The 16,316-nt window shown below is 38.8% G+C and overlaps 1 protein-coding gene across 1 annotated transcript in view; it reads right to left on the minus strand.

Annotated features, from left to right (window-relative positions):
* UBTD2 (ubiquitin domain containing 2) overlaps window positions 1-16,316 on the minus strand; it is a 63,138-nt gene that overhangs the window by 41,620 nt on the left and 5,202 nt on the right. The gene's annotated exons all lie outside the window — the stretch shown is intronic.

The raw sequence follows: 16,316 nt of genomic DNA on the forward strand, positions 1-16,316 counted from the left end.
TCCACTTACACCAACGGATAGATCATCCAAACAGAAGATCAATAAGGAAACATTGGCCTTAAACGACACACTAGAACAGATGGACCTAGTAGATATATACAGAGCATTCCATCCAAAAACCGAAGAATACACGTTCTTTTCAAATGCACATGGGACATTCTCCAGGATTGATCACATATTAGGCCACAAAACAAGTCTCCATAAATTTAAGAAGATTGAAATAATACCAAGCATCTTTTCTGACCACAACGGTATGAAACTAGAAATCAACTATAGGAAGAAAATCAGAAAAGCCACAAATACATGGAGATTAAACAAAATGCTACTGAACAACGACTGGGTTAACGAAGAAATCAAAGAAGAAATCAAAAAATACCTGGAGACAAATGAAAATGAAAATACGACATGCCAGAATTTATGGGATACAGCAAAAGCGGTTCTAAGAGGGAAGTTTATAGCGATACAGGCCTATCTCAACAAACAAGAAAAATCTCAAATAAACAATCTAACAATGCACCTAAAGGAACTGGAAAAAGAAGAACAAACCAAGCCCAAAATCAGCAGAAGAAGGGAAATAATAAAAATCAGAGCAGAAATAAATGAAATAGAGACTAAAAAAACAATAGAAAAAATTAATAAAACCAAGAGCTGGTTCTTTGAAAAGATCAACAAAATAGACAAACCTTTAGCTAGACTCACCAAGAAAAAAAGAGAGAAGGCACAAATAAGTAAAATCAGAAATGAAAGAGGAGAGGTTACAACAGACACCTCAGGAATACAAAAGATTATAAGAGAATACTATGAAAAGCTATATGCCAACCAATTCGACAATCTGGAAGAAATGGATAAATTCTTAGAATCATACAACCTTCCAAAACTGGATCAAGAAGAAGTAGAAAATTTGAATAAACCAATCACCAGTAAGGAGATCGAAACAGTAATCAAAAACCTCCCCAAAAATAAAAGTCCAGGACCAGACGGTTTCCCTGGTGAATTCTACCAAACGTTCAAAGAAGACTTAATACCTATCCTTCTCAAACTCTTCCAAAAAATTGAGGAGGGTGAGAAGCTCCCTAACTCATTCTACGAAGCTGACATTACCCTGATACCAAAACCAGACAAGGACAACACAAAAAAAGAAAATTACAGGCCAATATCACTGATGAACATCGATGCAAAAATCCTCAACAAAATACTAGCAAATCGCATACAACAATACATTAAAAAGATTATAGACCATGATCAAGTGGGATTTATTCCAGGGATGCAGGGATGGTTTAACATTCGCAAATCAATCAACATAATACACCACATTAATAAAATGAAGAACAAAAATCACATGATCATCTCAATAGATGCAGAGAAAGCATTTGACAAGATACAGCATCCATTTATGATAAAAACTCTGAATAAAATGGGTATAGAAGGAAAGTACCTCAACATAATAAAGACCATATATGAGAAACCCACAGCTAATATCATTCTCAATGGTGAAAAACTGAAAGCTATCCCTCTAAGAACAGGAACCAGACAAGGATGCCCACTGTCACCATTCCTATTTAACATAGTATTGGAAGTCCTAGCCAGAGCAATCAGGCAAGAGAAAGAAATAAAAGGGATCCAAATTGGAAAGGAAGAAGTGAAACTGTCATTATTTGCAGATGACATGATTTTATATATAGAAAACCCTAAAGAATCCACCAGAAAACTTTTAGAAGTAATAAACGAATATGGTAAAGTTGCAGGATACAAAATCAACATATAAAAATCAGTTGCATTTCTGTACACTAACAACGAAGTAGCAGAAAGAGAAATTAAAAGTACCATCCCATTTACAATTGCAACAAAAAGAATAAAATACCTAGGAATAAATTTAACCAAAGAGGTGAAAGATCTGTACACCGAAAACTATAAAACATTTCTGAAAGAAATTGAAGAAGACACAAAGAAATGGAAAGATATTCCGTGCTCTTGGATTGGAAGAATTAACATAGTTAAGATGTCCATACTTCCTAAAGCCATCTATAGATTCAATGCAATCCCTATCAAAGTTCCAACAACATTTTTCACAGAAATAGAACAAAGAATCCTAAAATTTATATGGAACAACAAAAGACCCCGAATAGCTAAAGGAATCCTGAGAAAAAAGAACAAAGCTGGAGGTATCACACTCCCTGATTTCAAAATATACTACAAAGCTATAGTAACCAAAACAGCATGGTACTGGCACAAAAACAGACACACAGATCAATGGAATAGAATCGAAAGCCCAGAAATAAACCCACACATCTATGGACAGCTAATCTTTGACAAAGGAGCCAAGAACATACAATGGGGAAAAGAAAGTCTCTTCAACAAATGGTGTTGGGAAAACTGGATAGCCACATGCAAAAAAATGAAAGTAGACCCTTACCTTACACCATACACAAAAATTAACTCCAAATGGATTAAAGACTTGAATGTAAGACCTGAAACTATGAAACTTCTAGAAGAAAACATAGGCAGTACGCTCTTCGACATCGGTCTTAGCAACATCTTTTCAAACACCACATCTGACCGGACAAGAGAAACGATAGAAAAAATAAACAAATGGGACTACATCAAACTAAAAAGCTTCTGCACAGCAAAGGAAACCATCAACAAAACGAAAAGACAACCTAACAATTGGGAGAAGATATTTGCAAACCATACATCTGATAAGGGCTTAATCTCCAAAATATATAAAGAACTCATGCATCTCAACAACAAAAAAACTACCAACCCAATTAAAAAATGGGCAAAAGACCTGAACAGACATTTCTCCAAAGAAGATATACAGATGGCCAACAGACACATGAAAAGATGTTCAAAATCACTAACTATCAGGGAAATGCAAATCAAAACTACAATGAGATATCACCTCACGCCCGTCAGAATGGCTATAATTAACAAGACAGGAAACAATATGTGTTGGAGAGGATGTGGAGAAAAGGGAACTCTCATACACTGCTGGTGGGAGTGCAAACTGGTGCAGCCACTATGGAAAACAGTATGGAGATTCCTCAAAAAATCAAGGATAGAACTACCATATGATCCAGCTATTCCACTATTGGGTATTTATCCAAAGAACTTGAAAACACCAATTTGCAAAGGTACATGCACCCCTGTGTTCATTGCAGCGTTATTCACAATAGCCAAGACTTGGAAGCAACCTAAGGGCCCATCAAGGGACGCATGGATAAAGAAGATGTGGTATATATACACAATGGAATACTACTCAGCCATAAGAAACGATGAAATCCAGGCATTTGTGACAACATGGATGGACATTGAGGGTATAATGCAAAGTGAAATAAGTCAGAGGGAGAAGGTCAAATACCGTATGATTTCCTTCATTAAGTAGTAGATAATAACAACAATAAACAAACACATAGGGACAGAGATTGGATTGGTGGTTACCAGAGGGGAAGGGGGGAGGGAGGAGGGTGAAAGGGATAATTTGGTACATGTGTGTGGTGATGGGTTGTAATTAGTATTTTGGTGGTGAACATGATGTAGTCCATGCAGAAATAGAAGTACAATGATGTACACCTGAAATTTTTACAATGTTATAAACCAATAAAAAAAAAAAGGGCATAAAAACTACTGTTAGTCATTTAGGAAGAGAAAAGTATCTGTGACATGAAGCAACCATCACAAACCCAGAGCAGCAAAAACCAAATTCACAGAAGGGTTTATTCAACAGGTCCTGTGTGTTAATTTTTGGCGACACAATAATGATCAAAGGCCCAAAAGCTTTTAAATCACCATCAAGTTAAAACTATTATTTCCAAGGTAACTGAAGTCCAAGGCAGAAATTTATTGGTGACTGCCAGAAAAAGCACAAGCTATGATAATAAAACTATATTATGGGACCACGATAGGTTTCCCCACTCCCCACTTCTGAGTGAGACACTCCAGGAGATGGATGGTCTCTGCTCCTTTTATCAGCTCTAAAACCAGGAGGTGGTTCCAAATGTCCATATGCTGATACTATAAGTATGGACACTCATTCACTTCTGGGTTCCAACTCCTACCCTTTAACTGCTGGATATACCAATAAGAGAGAACTTTCATGTCATCTCCTTCAACTCACCCCTTGAGACAATCACCACTGTATGATATGAGGCAGACAGATTTTCTAATGCTCAACTAAGGGTGATTTAAGAACACAAGCCTGGAAAAACTTTATTAAGGTTTCTCCAGACTAGACAAAGCCGCCTTTCCTTGCACTTTAAGGACCTCAAGGAAACTTGTTTTCCCACACAGTTCAACTGGTAAATTCAAGTCAACCTTGAATAAACTGAGTTTTTAGCTAAAAACATTCAGTCTAGGGGCCGGCCCGTGGTGTAGCGGTTAAGTGCGCATGCTCTGCTGCTGGTGGCCCAGGTTTGGACCCGGGCGCGCACTGCTGCACCGCTTATCAGGCCATGCTGTGGCAGCATCCCATATAAAGTGGAGGAAGGTGGGCACAGATGTTAGCCCAGGGCCAGTCTTCCTCAGCAAAAAAGAGGAGGATTGGCGTGGATGTTAGCTCAGGGTTGATCTTCCTCACCAAAAAAAAAAACGAAATTCAGTCTAGGATAGGCAGCAGAGGTAACGATGAAAAAGATAACCAAGTAAAGGGGCACAAAGATGATGAGCAAGATTATCACTTTTTTCCATTTGATCTGGTTAGATAATTAAGATCTTAGTTCAAAATTTCTATCGTGTGGGGGCCGGCCTGGTGGCGTAGTGGTTAACTTTGCACGTTCGGCTTCAGAAGCCGGGGGTTCGCAGGCTCAGATCCTGGGCACCAGCGCACTGCTTGTCAGGCCGTGCTGTGGCGGCGTCCCATATAAAGTAGAGGAAGATGGGCACCAATGTTAGCGCAGGGCCAGTCTTCCTCAGCAAAAAGAGGAGGACTGGCAACAGATGTTAGCTCAGGGATGAGCCTCCTCACAAAAAAAAAAAAAAAAAAAAATGTATCTTGCGAAATGCAATACAATTTGTTGACTAAGATCAAAGACAACTACCCACCTCATTTTTCACTGTTGCCATCTCCATTTTGGCGTATGAGTTTAAGAGTCCTTAAGAATCACATTCCACTAACTTCCATTCAACTGTGTTTACCACCACAAAGGAAAACACACACCTTTCTGCTGCAAGGAAAGAAAAGTCCACTAAAAACCCTCACCATCTGTGAAGAGAGTACTGAATTACAACACAGAAGACAGAGCTTACAGTTTAGGCTACTCTTTGTATTCCTTATTCAGATCAAAACTTCTCTGTGCCTCAGTTTCCTGCCCTGTAAAATGGTAATATTAACGTCAGCCTTCTGTAAAGTCAAGGGTCCTTGCAAGAATCAAGAAAATGTGAAGATTTTTTAAAAACCAAAAATTATAACAAAGAATGTATCGCAATCATGGTTCTCACACATTTGTTAATTATACTTGTGAACCTTAAACGACTGAAAAGCCATTACTTTACTGACTTCAAAAAGATCCACTCATTCAACAAATATTTATTACGTACCTATTACTTACACTGTGCTAGGCTCTGTTGAGATATTTACATACAAGTTCACATATGTCACACAGGTATACTCAATGTGTGTTGGGCAAATAAGTCAGGAAGGGAGATTTTAATAGGTAAAAATAGGACAAAAAGTGTTAAATATATTTGCATTATTAAATATCTCATAATGTAAGGCATGTGTTACGAAGTTATCCATATATGTTAGAGTTATATTTGCATAATTGAATAATAAATTTATCCCCCAAAACACAATGCTCTTTATAGTTTTTATATGGAAGAATGTGGCTTAGAAGATAAATAAAGGAAAGACAGTTCTGACCCTCAAAGTGAAATTAGTCTTTAGTAAAGTACTTCAGAGATCAGTTCTATCCTACAACTTGTCCCCAGACTTTGCCCCCCTCCAACATCCCCCAAAATGTCTGTTTACCAAGAAAAAACCCTAAATTCAGAGATTCTTACAGGGTGTCTTCATTACTCCTGTTACTATAATACTATATAGGCCTCATGTGACACCTGGATTTTTGCTGCATTCAGTGCAAGCACAGAATCAGCTCAAGGGCAGCCTAACGTAACTCCACTGGGCTGGGTGGGCTATAAATATAATTAACTCTCCTTTCAAATGCAAAGCAATTCAAATCACCACTAGGTCTGCTAAGGATTACAGAATAAAATGAAACACAAATAAACACAAAATAAGTAGAGAGACCTTAACAAGCAGATTAGATCACTGCCTCCCTTTATCAAATGGGCCAATAAGAATCTACCCCAGAGTTAAGTATTGTGCAGAAAGTCTCTAAAGATAATGGGCTTTTTGTACAACTAAGGAACTAGTAATAAAATAATTTCACCCAAAAACCAAATGAAATAATTAAAGCCAAGGAGTAAACTTTTCATTCTCCAAGTGATAAAATAGTCATAATTATCCATTCATTATTTCACTTATTTATTCAATCAGCAACTATTTAATACCTATACCAGAACTATACCAGATATTAAGGATACAGGAAAGAAGAAATCAGATAAGGCCCCTGACTTCACAGAGCTTACAATATTGTGGGGAAAGACAAGAAATAAACAAGTAAACAAATAATTTCTAAAAGCAATTTAAAAAAATAAAACATGCTATTTTTAAGAACTGTAACTAAAAGCACCACAGAGCAAATATTTACATCCCAAGTGAAGGGAATAGGGCAAAGGCTCTGAAAGAGGAAGAGGCTAAGTCTTATTCATCAGATGCAAAGATCTTCCATTGACCTCCCTTCTGTGTTTCATCTCAATCTAGTCCATTCTTCATAAGCAACAGTCAGACTAACAAACACGACAGACAACAGACCTCACCTACCAGGTCCTCTTTAGCATCTCATCTGATTTTGGCTCCTCCATCATAAGCCACAATCAAACCTTTCAAATGCAAGATCTCAGCTATGAACCCCTTGTCCATGAAGCACTTCTGTCTGAACTTCCAAAGGTTAAACATAATACAAGTTTGCCCCAGTTGTAGGCAAAGAGGTGGAATATATTATGCCCAAGGAGAAAGGAGAAAAGTGAAGCCGTGTCAGAGGCAGGGAGAAGAATAGGCTGAACAGTGCCAAGGTGCACTTCCAGCTTCAAACGGGCTGAGAGGTCAAGCTCACATCCCAAACAATGAAACACCTTCACTTACAGAGTACATTATGCAGCCAAAAACTGCTCTGGAAGAGAAAGACCACCTGAGGGCTTGTTCCCCACTCCTTTTAATTCCCAGCAAAGGCAATCATGGCGGGGGGGGGGGGGGGGGGGGGGGTGTAAACAAACTTCTGTAAGCAGACTGCAGTTAGCGGTATAGCTACAATACGCACCACCTTCGCTATTTTTAATGTTATATCTTTCCTTTGTTTGCTCTTAAAGTTTTCTTAGCATTAAAATTAATTTGGGTAGCATTTTATTTCTCTAAATTGTGTAAACTTCTTAATTAATATAGTACTATTCTTTCCGTAATTCTGTAAAACTCCAAATATCTAAAACAATGCCCAACACAGTACACCTATCCTAAGAGTAGAGAAAAATTGATTGAAATTATGTGTTAGGTAAAGATTTTTCCTAGGATATAGTCATATGATTTTTAAAACTGGTCCCAAAGAACTCAAGAGAACAAAACAAACACTTACTCCAGAGTTCCACCAATATAATTCAAATTATATTGTAAAATATATTTTTGCTATTTTTAAGAACCATAATAAAAAGTACGCCACTTTTAAATTTCAAACATAAAGACCATCATGAAACATGTTAGCTTATGCTGCTGGGTCAAAGTGATCATGGAGACACTGGAATGAAGCTTCTCTTGCCATGTCTATGCATACATGAAACTTAGGGAACGTCTTGTAAACGTGTCACTGATTGGAAAAACCACAGCTCTGCATGGTATCCTCTGTTAATACAGCACATACGTGTCCACTCATGTAACACTGTACAGTGAACGCTAATACAGTACATGGAGGTCTGGGCTCCATTCAATCTCACAGCAAGCTCAGACGCAGCTGCTCAGTATATGCTCTCATCATAACAAGTAACAAACAATGCTTAGTGAAAATATAACATAAGCCATAATGCTGCATGACATAATGTTAGTGTTTACCTTAAGTTTTGAGTACAGCTGATAGTGTCAGTGATTCAAACTTAAAAAAAAATCTCCTACAGAAGTTTATGAGACTTTCAATCAATTATTTTTATTTTTTAATGACTGTACAATCAAAATAAAAGGAAATCAAATGCTGAGGCTGGTATGTTAGTGTTCAGTGTAAGATACACCTAAACAGGAAGATTCAATCAAGTCTGTCAAAGACTGACAAAGTCTGAGTCTACTGATCTCATCCAATGTGCTCATTTCATAGATGAGAAAAAACTCAGAAACCAGGAAGTCAAGTGACTTATTTAAGGTCATAAATATAGAGAGACTGAGGTGGAACTAGAACCCAAGGGTTCTGACTCCCAGATCTTTTCATTACACTATATGGTCCTATTTAACAAAGTTCTTGTTCTAGAATTAAGCAAGGCTTCTATTAGGGGAATATTACTGTCTCCCTAAGGCCATTATAAAGTCAAAGATGTGTTTCACACAATTGTTAATTGAGCCTCAAGTATTATGACAGAACTGAAGTCTCTGTCCCAGGTCCAACGCAGCTTACGTTCCAAGAAGATAAGGAATGCACAAAAATAACCATGATAGAAGATTTTTGTAAAAATGGCAGAAGGGGATGTAGATGAAAGGGCACAAACTTTCAGTTATTTGAAGCCTAAGTTCTGAGGATATAACATATAGCACAGTGACAGTAGTTAATAATACAGTATTGTATACTTGAAGGTTGATGAGTAGGTCTTACCAATTCTCACCACACATACACAAAAAATTAACTATGTGAGGTGACGGATGTATTAATTATCTTGATTTTGGCAACAGTTCCATGATGTATATGTATATCAAATCATGATGCCGTACCCTTTAAATACATACAATTATACTTGGCAATTATTCCTCAAGAAAGTTAGGGGGAAAAAAACAGAAGAAGGGGAATAAGTACTACAAGAATAGTACTATGGAAGTTCAGAGGATGGCAGCATTATTTCTGGGTGGGAAAATGAAAAGGCTCAGACTTACTCAGTAATGAAAGATCATCCCCGTGTTGGAAGTTAGCAGAAAATAACCGGGAAAAGTTTGGATTTTGGATCCACTATAGCCTAGGAAATAGTTAAAGAATCATATTCTATTAGAATTAGATCTACTCAATTTCCAGTTTGAAGAAAATACGGAGGCCAGAGGAATACACTAAATGACACCACAAGGGAAACAATGAGACAAATCCAGAATGTGGTATGTTTTATAAGCTCTTCAAAAAGTCAACGTCAAAGGGAAGAAAAGGGGAGGGGCTGTTCTAGATTTAAAAAGGTTAGGTGACAAACGTAATGTCTAATGCTGAATGAGTCCTATTTTGGGGGAAAAAAGCTATAAAAGACATTTTTTGGGACAATTGGGGGATTCTGATGATGGACTAGATCTTAGGGAATAACAGTTAATCTTCTTAGGAATGATAATGGTATTGTTGTTACGTAGGAGAACAACTTTATTTTTTAAAAGACGCATGTTGAAGTGTCATGATGTCCACTCACTTTCAAACAGTTAAACAAACGTGTGTGTGTTTATACACACTACACACACACACGTTTGTTTAATCTAGGTGATGGGTATTCAAGTATTGAAAATTGTCGTTAAAAATGTTTAAAGGGGCTGGCCCAGTGGCGTTGTGGTTGCGTTTGCGCACTCTGCTTTGGTGGCCTGGGGTTTGCAGGTTCAGATCCTGGGCGCGGACCTACACAATGCCTGTCAGGCCACGCTGTGGCAGCATCCCATATACAAAAAAAAATAGAGGAGGGGGGCTGGCCCGGTGGCACAAGCGGTTAAGTGCGTGCACTCTGCTGCGGAGGCCCGGAGTTTCCCAGTTTGGATCCCGGGCGCGCATTGACACGCTGCTTGGCAAGCCATGCTGTGGCGGCGTCCCATATAAAGTGGAGGAAGATGGGCACGGATGTTAGCCCAGGGCCAGTCTTCCTCAGCCAAAAAAAAAAAAAAGAGGAGGATTGGCAGATGTTAGCACACGGCTGATCTCCTCACAAAAAAATTAAAAAAATAAAAAAATAGAGAGAGAGAGGAAGAATGGCACAGATGTTAGCTCAGGGACAATCTTCCTCAAGCAAAAAGAGGTAGACTGGCAACAGATTTAGCTCAGGGCCAATCTTCCTCATACACACAAAAAACGTCTATAAAAAGAAATACATATAATCTTGATAAAGATGATCTACTCCATTCTCTTTTTTCAACAATGTAAGAAACTGAGCCAAAGTACCACAGGCCTCTTCACAATAGAGATTAAAACTCAGGCAGGTCTGCAGAATCTTATTCCATATACCAAAAAACTGGGACCCAAGAATAAAGACGGATCTGGGACAAACACATAAGTGTATATGTAAAAAAGTTAAACATATTTCTTATGCTTAATATGTAACAATACCATTAAAATTACAAACGAATAAAAACCTGTTAAAGACTATAATAACCTAGTACATCAGCATTTTGCATAAAATAACCTCAGAATGCAGCATTAAATGGGAATTAGTTTAATTGCTAGATGCACAAAACAAACAAAAATTTTTAAACCACTTAACTGGCATCACCTATAATACTGTCTCACAACTTGGTCTACTGATTATAGCAATTATGCCTTCCAAAACCTGACAACAGGTAATAACTTCACATTTCACCTTATCTCCTGCACGAGCTTCTTGCCAATTCCCAAAAATGCCATGTTTTTTCATATTTCTATACAAGTAATTTCCTCTGCATACAGAATACCCGTCTGCCCTTTCTTTATCTACTGCCTTTCAAGAGTAACTTCTTATACCACATCTTCAGTGAAGCTTTCTGACTCTGCTCCCCACCACTCCTTAAACTTTTGTAATACTTTTTTCATTGCTTTGCAGACTTAAAATTCTTCCTATTTAACTGTAGCATTCCTCCATTAGACCATAGCTACCTGATATCACAGAGCAGGCTTTATATATATCTCTATTTATAGTTAGCTTCAAGCGCTGGGAGTTAGAAATAATGGAAACTGGCTATTTTTAAAAGTTTCAGGAAGAAGCATCTTAACTCACCTAAAAAATAAAGTGCCCTGAGCTGAAAGCGATAGTTTATCACAAAGCAGATTCACAACTAAAATGACCTGGACTATTTTTCACTCTGTCCCTTTGATACTCTTGTCACATAGCCCACCAGCATGGAAACTATCTGAACCGACGCAAAGAAGCAGTCTGACCTTGCTTATACCTATGAGACAATTATAACAAATGCAAAAACTTATCGTTTCCTGTGAGGGTAAGAACTTAATCAGAAAAGCCCACAAGTCACTAATTCATTTCTTTTTTTTTTGTGAGGAAGATCAGCCCTGAGCTAACATCCACGCTAATCCTCTTCTTTTTGCTGAGGAAGACCGGCTCTGAGCTAACGTCTATTGCCAATCCTCCTCCTTTTTTTTTTCCCCCCAAAGCCCCAGTAGATAGTGTATGTCATAGTTGCACATCCTGCTAATTGCTGTATGTGGGATGTGGCCTCAGCATGGCCAGACAAGGCATGCATTGGTGTGTGCCCAGGATCCCAACCCAGGCTGCCAGTAGCGGAGCACGCGCACTTAACCGCTAAGCCACGGGGCCAGCCCACTAATTCATTTCTTGTCAAGTCTTGAGCAAATGTAAATCATTAAGACCTCATACTCAAGTAAAATTCATTTAAAATAACTTTCAGGGGGCCAGCCTGGTGGCGCAAGCTGTTAAGTGCACGCACTCCACTGCAGCAGCCCAGGGTTCTCTGGTTCGGATCCTGAGCGCGCACCGACGCACCGCTTGTCAAGCCATGCTGTGGCAGCGTCCCATATAAAGTGGAGGAAGATGGGCACAGATGTTCGCTCAGGGCCAGTCTTCCTCAGCAAAAAAAAAAAAAAAAAAAAAAGAGGAGGATTGGCAGATGTTAGCACAAGGCTGATCTCCTCACAAAAAAATAATAACTTTCACATGTAAATATTGCTCTTTTTCACAAACATCTAACTTCAAGAGAAATTTCATTTCTGAAAAGAGAGCTATAATGGAAACTTCTAAAAGTTTTACTGCAAACATGCAAAAATAAGGCATTACAACACCCAATGTATACTCAGCAATATTTAACTTCTTAGCTCAACATATGGAATATATTCAAAAACAAACTTGTTTCTTGCTGACTGCAAGTCACAGCAGCTGATGCAAGACGAATACATGCTGATTGTTCTGGGCCAACACACATGCATCATTTAAGTACATACGCGTTAGTAAAGTCTCAACCTACGGTCCTTGAACTACCATGAATCATGAGGAGCTTGCTGGTGGCCTAGTACTACCCGATAAGCAGAAGCAGAAAGCTGGGTAGGGATGGTGAGGGGCGGCGGGAAGAATCAGATGCAGTGGTCCACCAAATGAAGATAAACCATTCAGGTGGTCTGCAGCAAGGAAAAATGAGAGAATCACTAATTCAGCAAATTGATCATCATGCCCAATTAATATGATCACGCTGCTTACCAAAATCAACCTAATGCTTTCCTGCAACAAGAATGTGTTTTCATCAAAAGCCACAAGAGAGATAACTAATTCATTAACATAAAGGCAAGGGGGGCTAGCCCCATGGCTTAGTGGTTGTGTGCATGCTCCGCTGCTGGCGGCCCGGGGTTTGGATCCCGGGTGCGCACTGACACACCGTTTCTCCGGCCATGCTGAGGCCGGGTCCCACATACAGCAACCAGAAGGATGTGCAGCTATGACATACAACTATCTACTGGGGCTTTGGGGGAAAAAAATAAATAAAATTATAAAACATAAAGGCAAGGGTTCCTTATTACTAGTGATTAACATTCAAAACTCATTCTCATTAGAAGACTCACCTGGGTACAGTACCACTAGCAAGGTGCTGCCAAAGCTTTGCATTTAAAGTAAGAAAATCAGATTTAAAAATAAAATCCATGTATTAAAATTTCTCCAGAAAAGAGTGATGTTATAGACCAAGGTTACGAAAAAGCAGAGGAATGAAGATTCCTTCATTTCTAATGGCTTAAAGCTTCTGTCCATAGTATATAACACTAGCAACTGATTCCTAAATAAAATCAGAGATTAAAAAAACAGCCCACCTAATATCCACAGTGAGAATCTTCTTTAAAAATGCCTTTCCAAGATAAATTCCAAGATAATCTTGACTGGGAAAAAATTTCAACCCTTATTCAGTAGAAAATTGAAAACAGAGTGGGACTAGCCCAATGGAAGGTAGCTGACTAGGCAAGGGCTACAACAACTCACGTCAATTTTTAATGTAAATTCGAGTGCTTAAATCTCTTCCCAAAGAGGATTCAGCTTTCCCCATATCCCAGCATTTTCCAACTGTAGCTTCCCTGACCTAAATTTAGTTCTCATACCTACCAGACCTACCCACACAGAGTACCACTGTATTTCCAACCTACACCTACTTGCAGCCTATTTTTCTTTTGGTCCTCTCCCCACAACTCCACTCCTCCTAGTAATATCAGCCAGCCTCTGCTTTACATCAAGTAAATGCCTCCTATTTCACAGTATGTCTCCCTCCAATTGGTATGAAATTTTATGCATCCCTCTCATAAAGCCCCAGAGCTCACCAACCGAGAAAATATGAAAGATTTGTACTTTGACTGTCACACTAGGAGGAGTCCAAATCTTCAGTCCTCCTCATGCTCAATTCTGTTTCATTTTTTATTACAGGTATAGCCCTAAGAGCAGAAGTATAAGAAAATTCAATAAACAACCTAGTTAGATGACGTGTAGAAGCAATATATGGGACACTCAACATACACAGGGAAGAGAGATGCATGATATTCTTGGTGAAGAAAGTAACCAATGTCTTGTAGAGAAGGTGTTTGTTCTGAAGTACACCAACCTCAAAAGGGCTGTCGGTATATTCTGGGGTTGAATGCCCAAGCAGTCTACCTTGTGTTACGATATGAAGAACTATAGCTAGAATTTCTGCAAAAACCACACTAGAATGAAAAGTTAACAAACCAAATTATTTTCTGAAATTATAAGAGTCTGCTGAGGCCGACCCAGCAGCATAGTGGTTAAGTTCGCGTTCTCCGCTTCAGCGGCCGGGAGTTCACAGGTTCAGATCCTGGGCGCAGACATACACACTGCTCATCAAGCCATACTGTGGCAGCATCCCATATACAAAATAGAGGAAGACTGGCATAGAAGTTAGCTCAGGGCCAATCTTCCTCAGCAAAAAAAGAGGAAGATCAGCAACGGATGTTAGCTCACGGTCAATCTCCCTCACCAAAAAAAAAAAGAATGGTCTGTTCAAATACAATCAGATCAGTTTCACAGGCAGACCTGTCTTTTTGTTTCCCAATAATACAACAAAATTTGGTACGCTAAGCACCTAATAGAGTCAGGCCTTGAGAGGTGCCTGAAAGGTGATTTCTCATTTCTCTACCTTCTGTGAGGTTTTCATGACTCAATTCTTAGTACTTTCCTCTTTTCAGCTAGTTGTAGCAGTCATTCACTTTTACACCTTCAGTCAGCCTCTCCCAGCTGACTTCAAAATCCACATTCATAATCCTGAACATCTAGGAGTTCCAAAACTAAACTTCTGCACCATCCTAAATGATGTTTCAACTTAAAAATTCTCTGTCAACTAAACCTTAACATACTGAAAGGTGAATGGCTTTCCCCAAATAGCTCTTATTCCCCAAAACCTGCCAAGCCACCTCAATACTCCTGATCACCCAAGTTCACAGATTCTTTTCTTTTCTATATCCCTACATCCAGTAAACCACCAACTCATGTCATTTTTTCCCTAATGGGTTCCTAGCTTTAGTCTCTTCCCACTGGAAGCAATCCTCTAACAGTGCTTCTCAGACTTTACTGTGCATAGGAATCATGTGAGAAACTTGTTAAAATGCAGATTCTGACTTATTAGGTCAGGGCTAAGGCCTGAGATTCTGTATTTCTGACATGCTCCCAGGTGATGCCAATGTTGCTGGTGGAGGGACCACACCCTGGAACAGCTGAGATCACTTTGTTTTGCTTTATTCCCTTGGCACTTGCACAGTTTATCCTATGGTATTTTAATCTGTTTATATAGCGTTTTATAGTTGTCTCATGTGTACATATTCTATTATGCTTTCCTAAAAAAGAATTCTGACATACTCAAGAAATAGGATCACGAGTCATTTTTTTGGAACAACTGCAACCAATACAACATTGCACATATTGTGGGTACTCAATGCTCGTTGATTGTAAAATGCTTCCCCAGAAAATACAACAATCATCTCTTGATTAAGAAATTGAAGTGGGTTTATGGATTACCTTTGTCAACTTTTCAAAAACCATTTCATTGCTAATCAACCTTTTCACCAGATTAGACACAGGAAATAACTTAAAACAGCGTTCTATCCATAGTTAAGAAAGCACGTTAGTTATAAGATTTGTGAATTATTGGTTACAGATTTATTCTTTCTACATCAGTGAAGGATTAGTTAAATATATATTTTAAACTGAAACTAGACACACAGACAACAAAAGGAAAAATAGATAAATTGAACTTCATAAAAATTAAAAACTGTGCATGAAAGGATACCATCAAGAGAGTGAAAAGACAACTTACAGAACGGAAGAAAATATTTGCAAATCAGGGCCGGCCCCATGGCTTAGCAGTTAAGAGCGCGTGCTTCGCTGCTGGTGGCCCGGGTTCAGAAATCGGGCGCGCACCGATGCACCACTTCTCAGGCCATGCTGTGGCGGCGTCCCACATAAAGTGGAGGAAGATGGGCACAGATGTTAGCTCAGGGCCAGTCTTCCTCAGCAAAAAGAGGAAGATTGGCATGGATGTTAGCTCAGGGCTGATCTTCCTCACCAAAAACAAAAGTTTGCAAATCATATATCCAATAAGAGTTTAATATACAGAATCTATAAGGAACTCCTACAACTCAACAAAAAAACCCAAACAACTCAATTAAAAAATAGGCAAAGGACTAGAAGGATGTGCAGCTATGACACAACTATCTACTGGGGCTTTGGGGGAAAAAAAAAAAAGGAGGAGGACTGGCAATAGATGTTAGCTCAGAGCCGGTCTTCCTCAGCAAAAAGAGGAGGATTAGCACAGACGTTAGCTCAGGGCTGATCTTCCTCACACACACAAAAAATAATAA

This window comes from Diceros bicornis, chromosome 1 (genome assembly GCF_020826845.1).
Source record: "Diceros bicornis minor isolate mBicDic1 chromosome 1, mDicBic1.mat.cur, whole genome shotgun sequence".
In the NCBI taxonomy this organism is placed as follows: domain Eukaryota; kingdom Metazoa; phylum Chordata; class Mammalia; order Perissodactyla; family Rhinocerotidae; genus Diceros; species Diceros bicornis.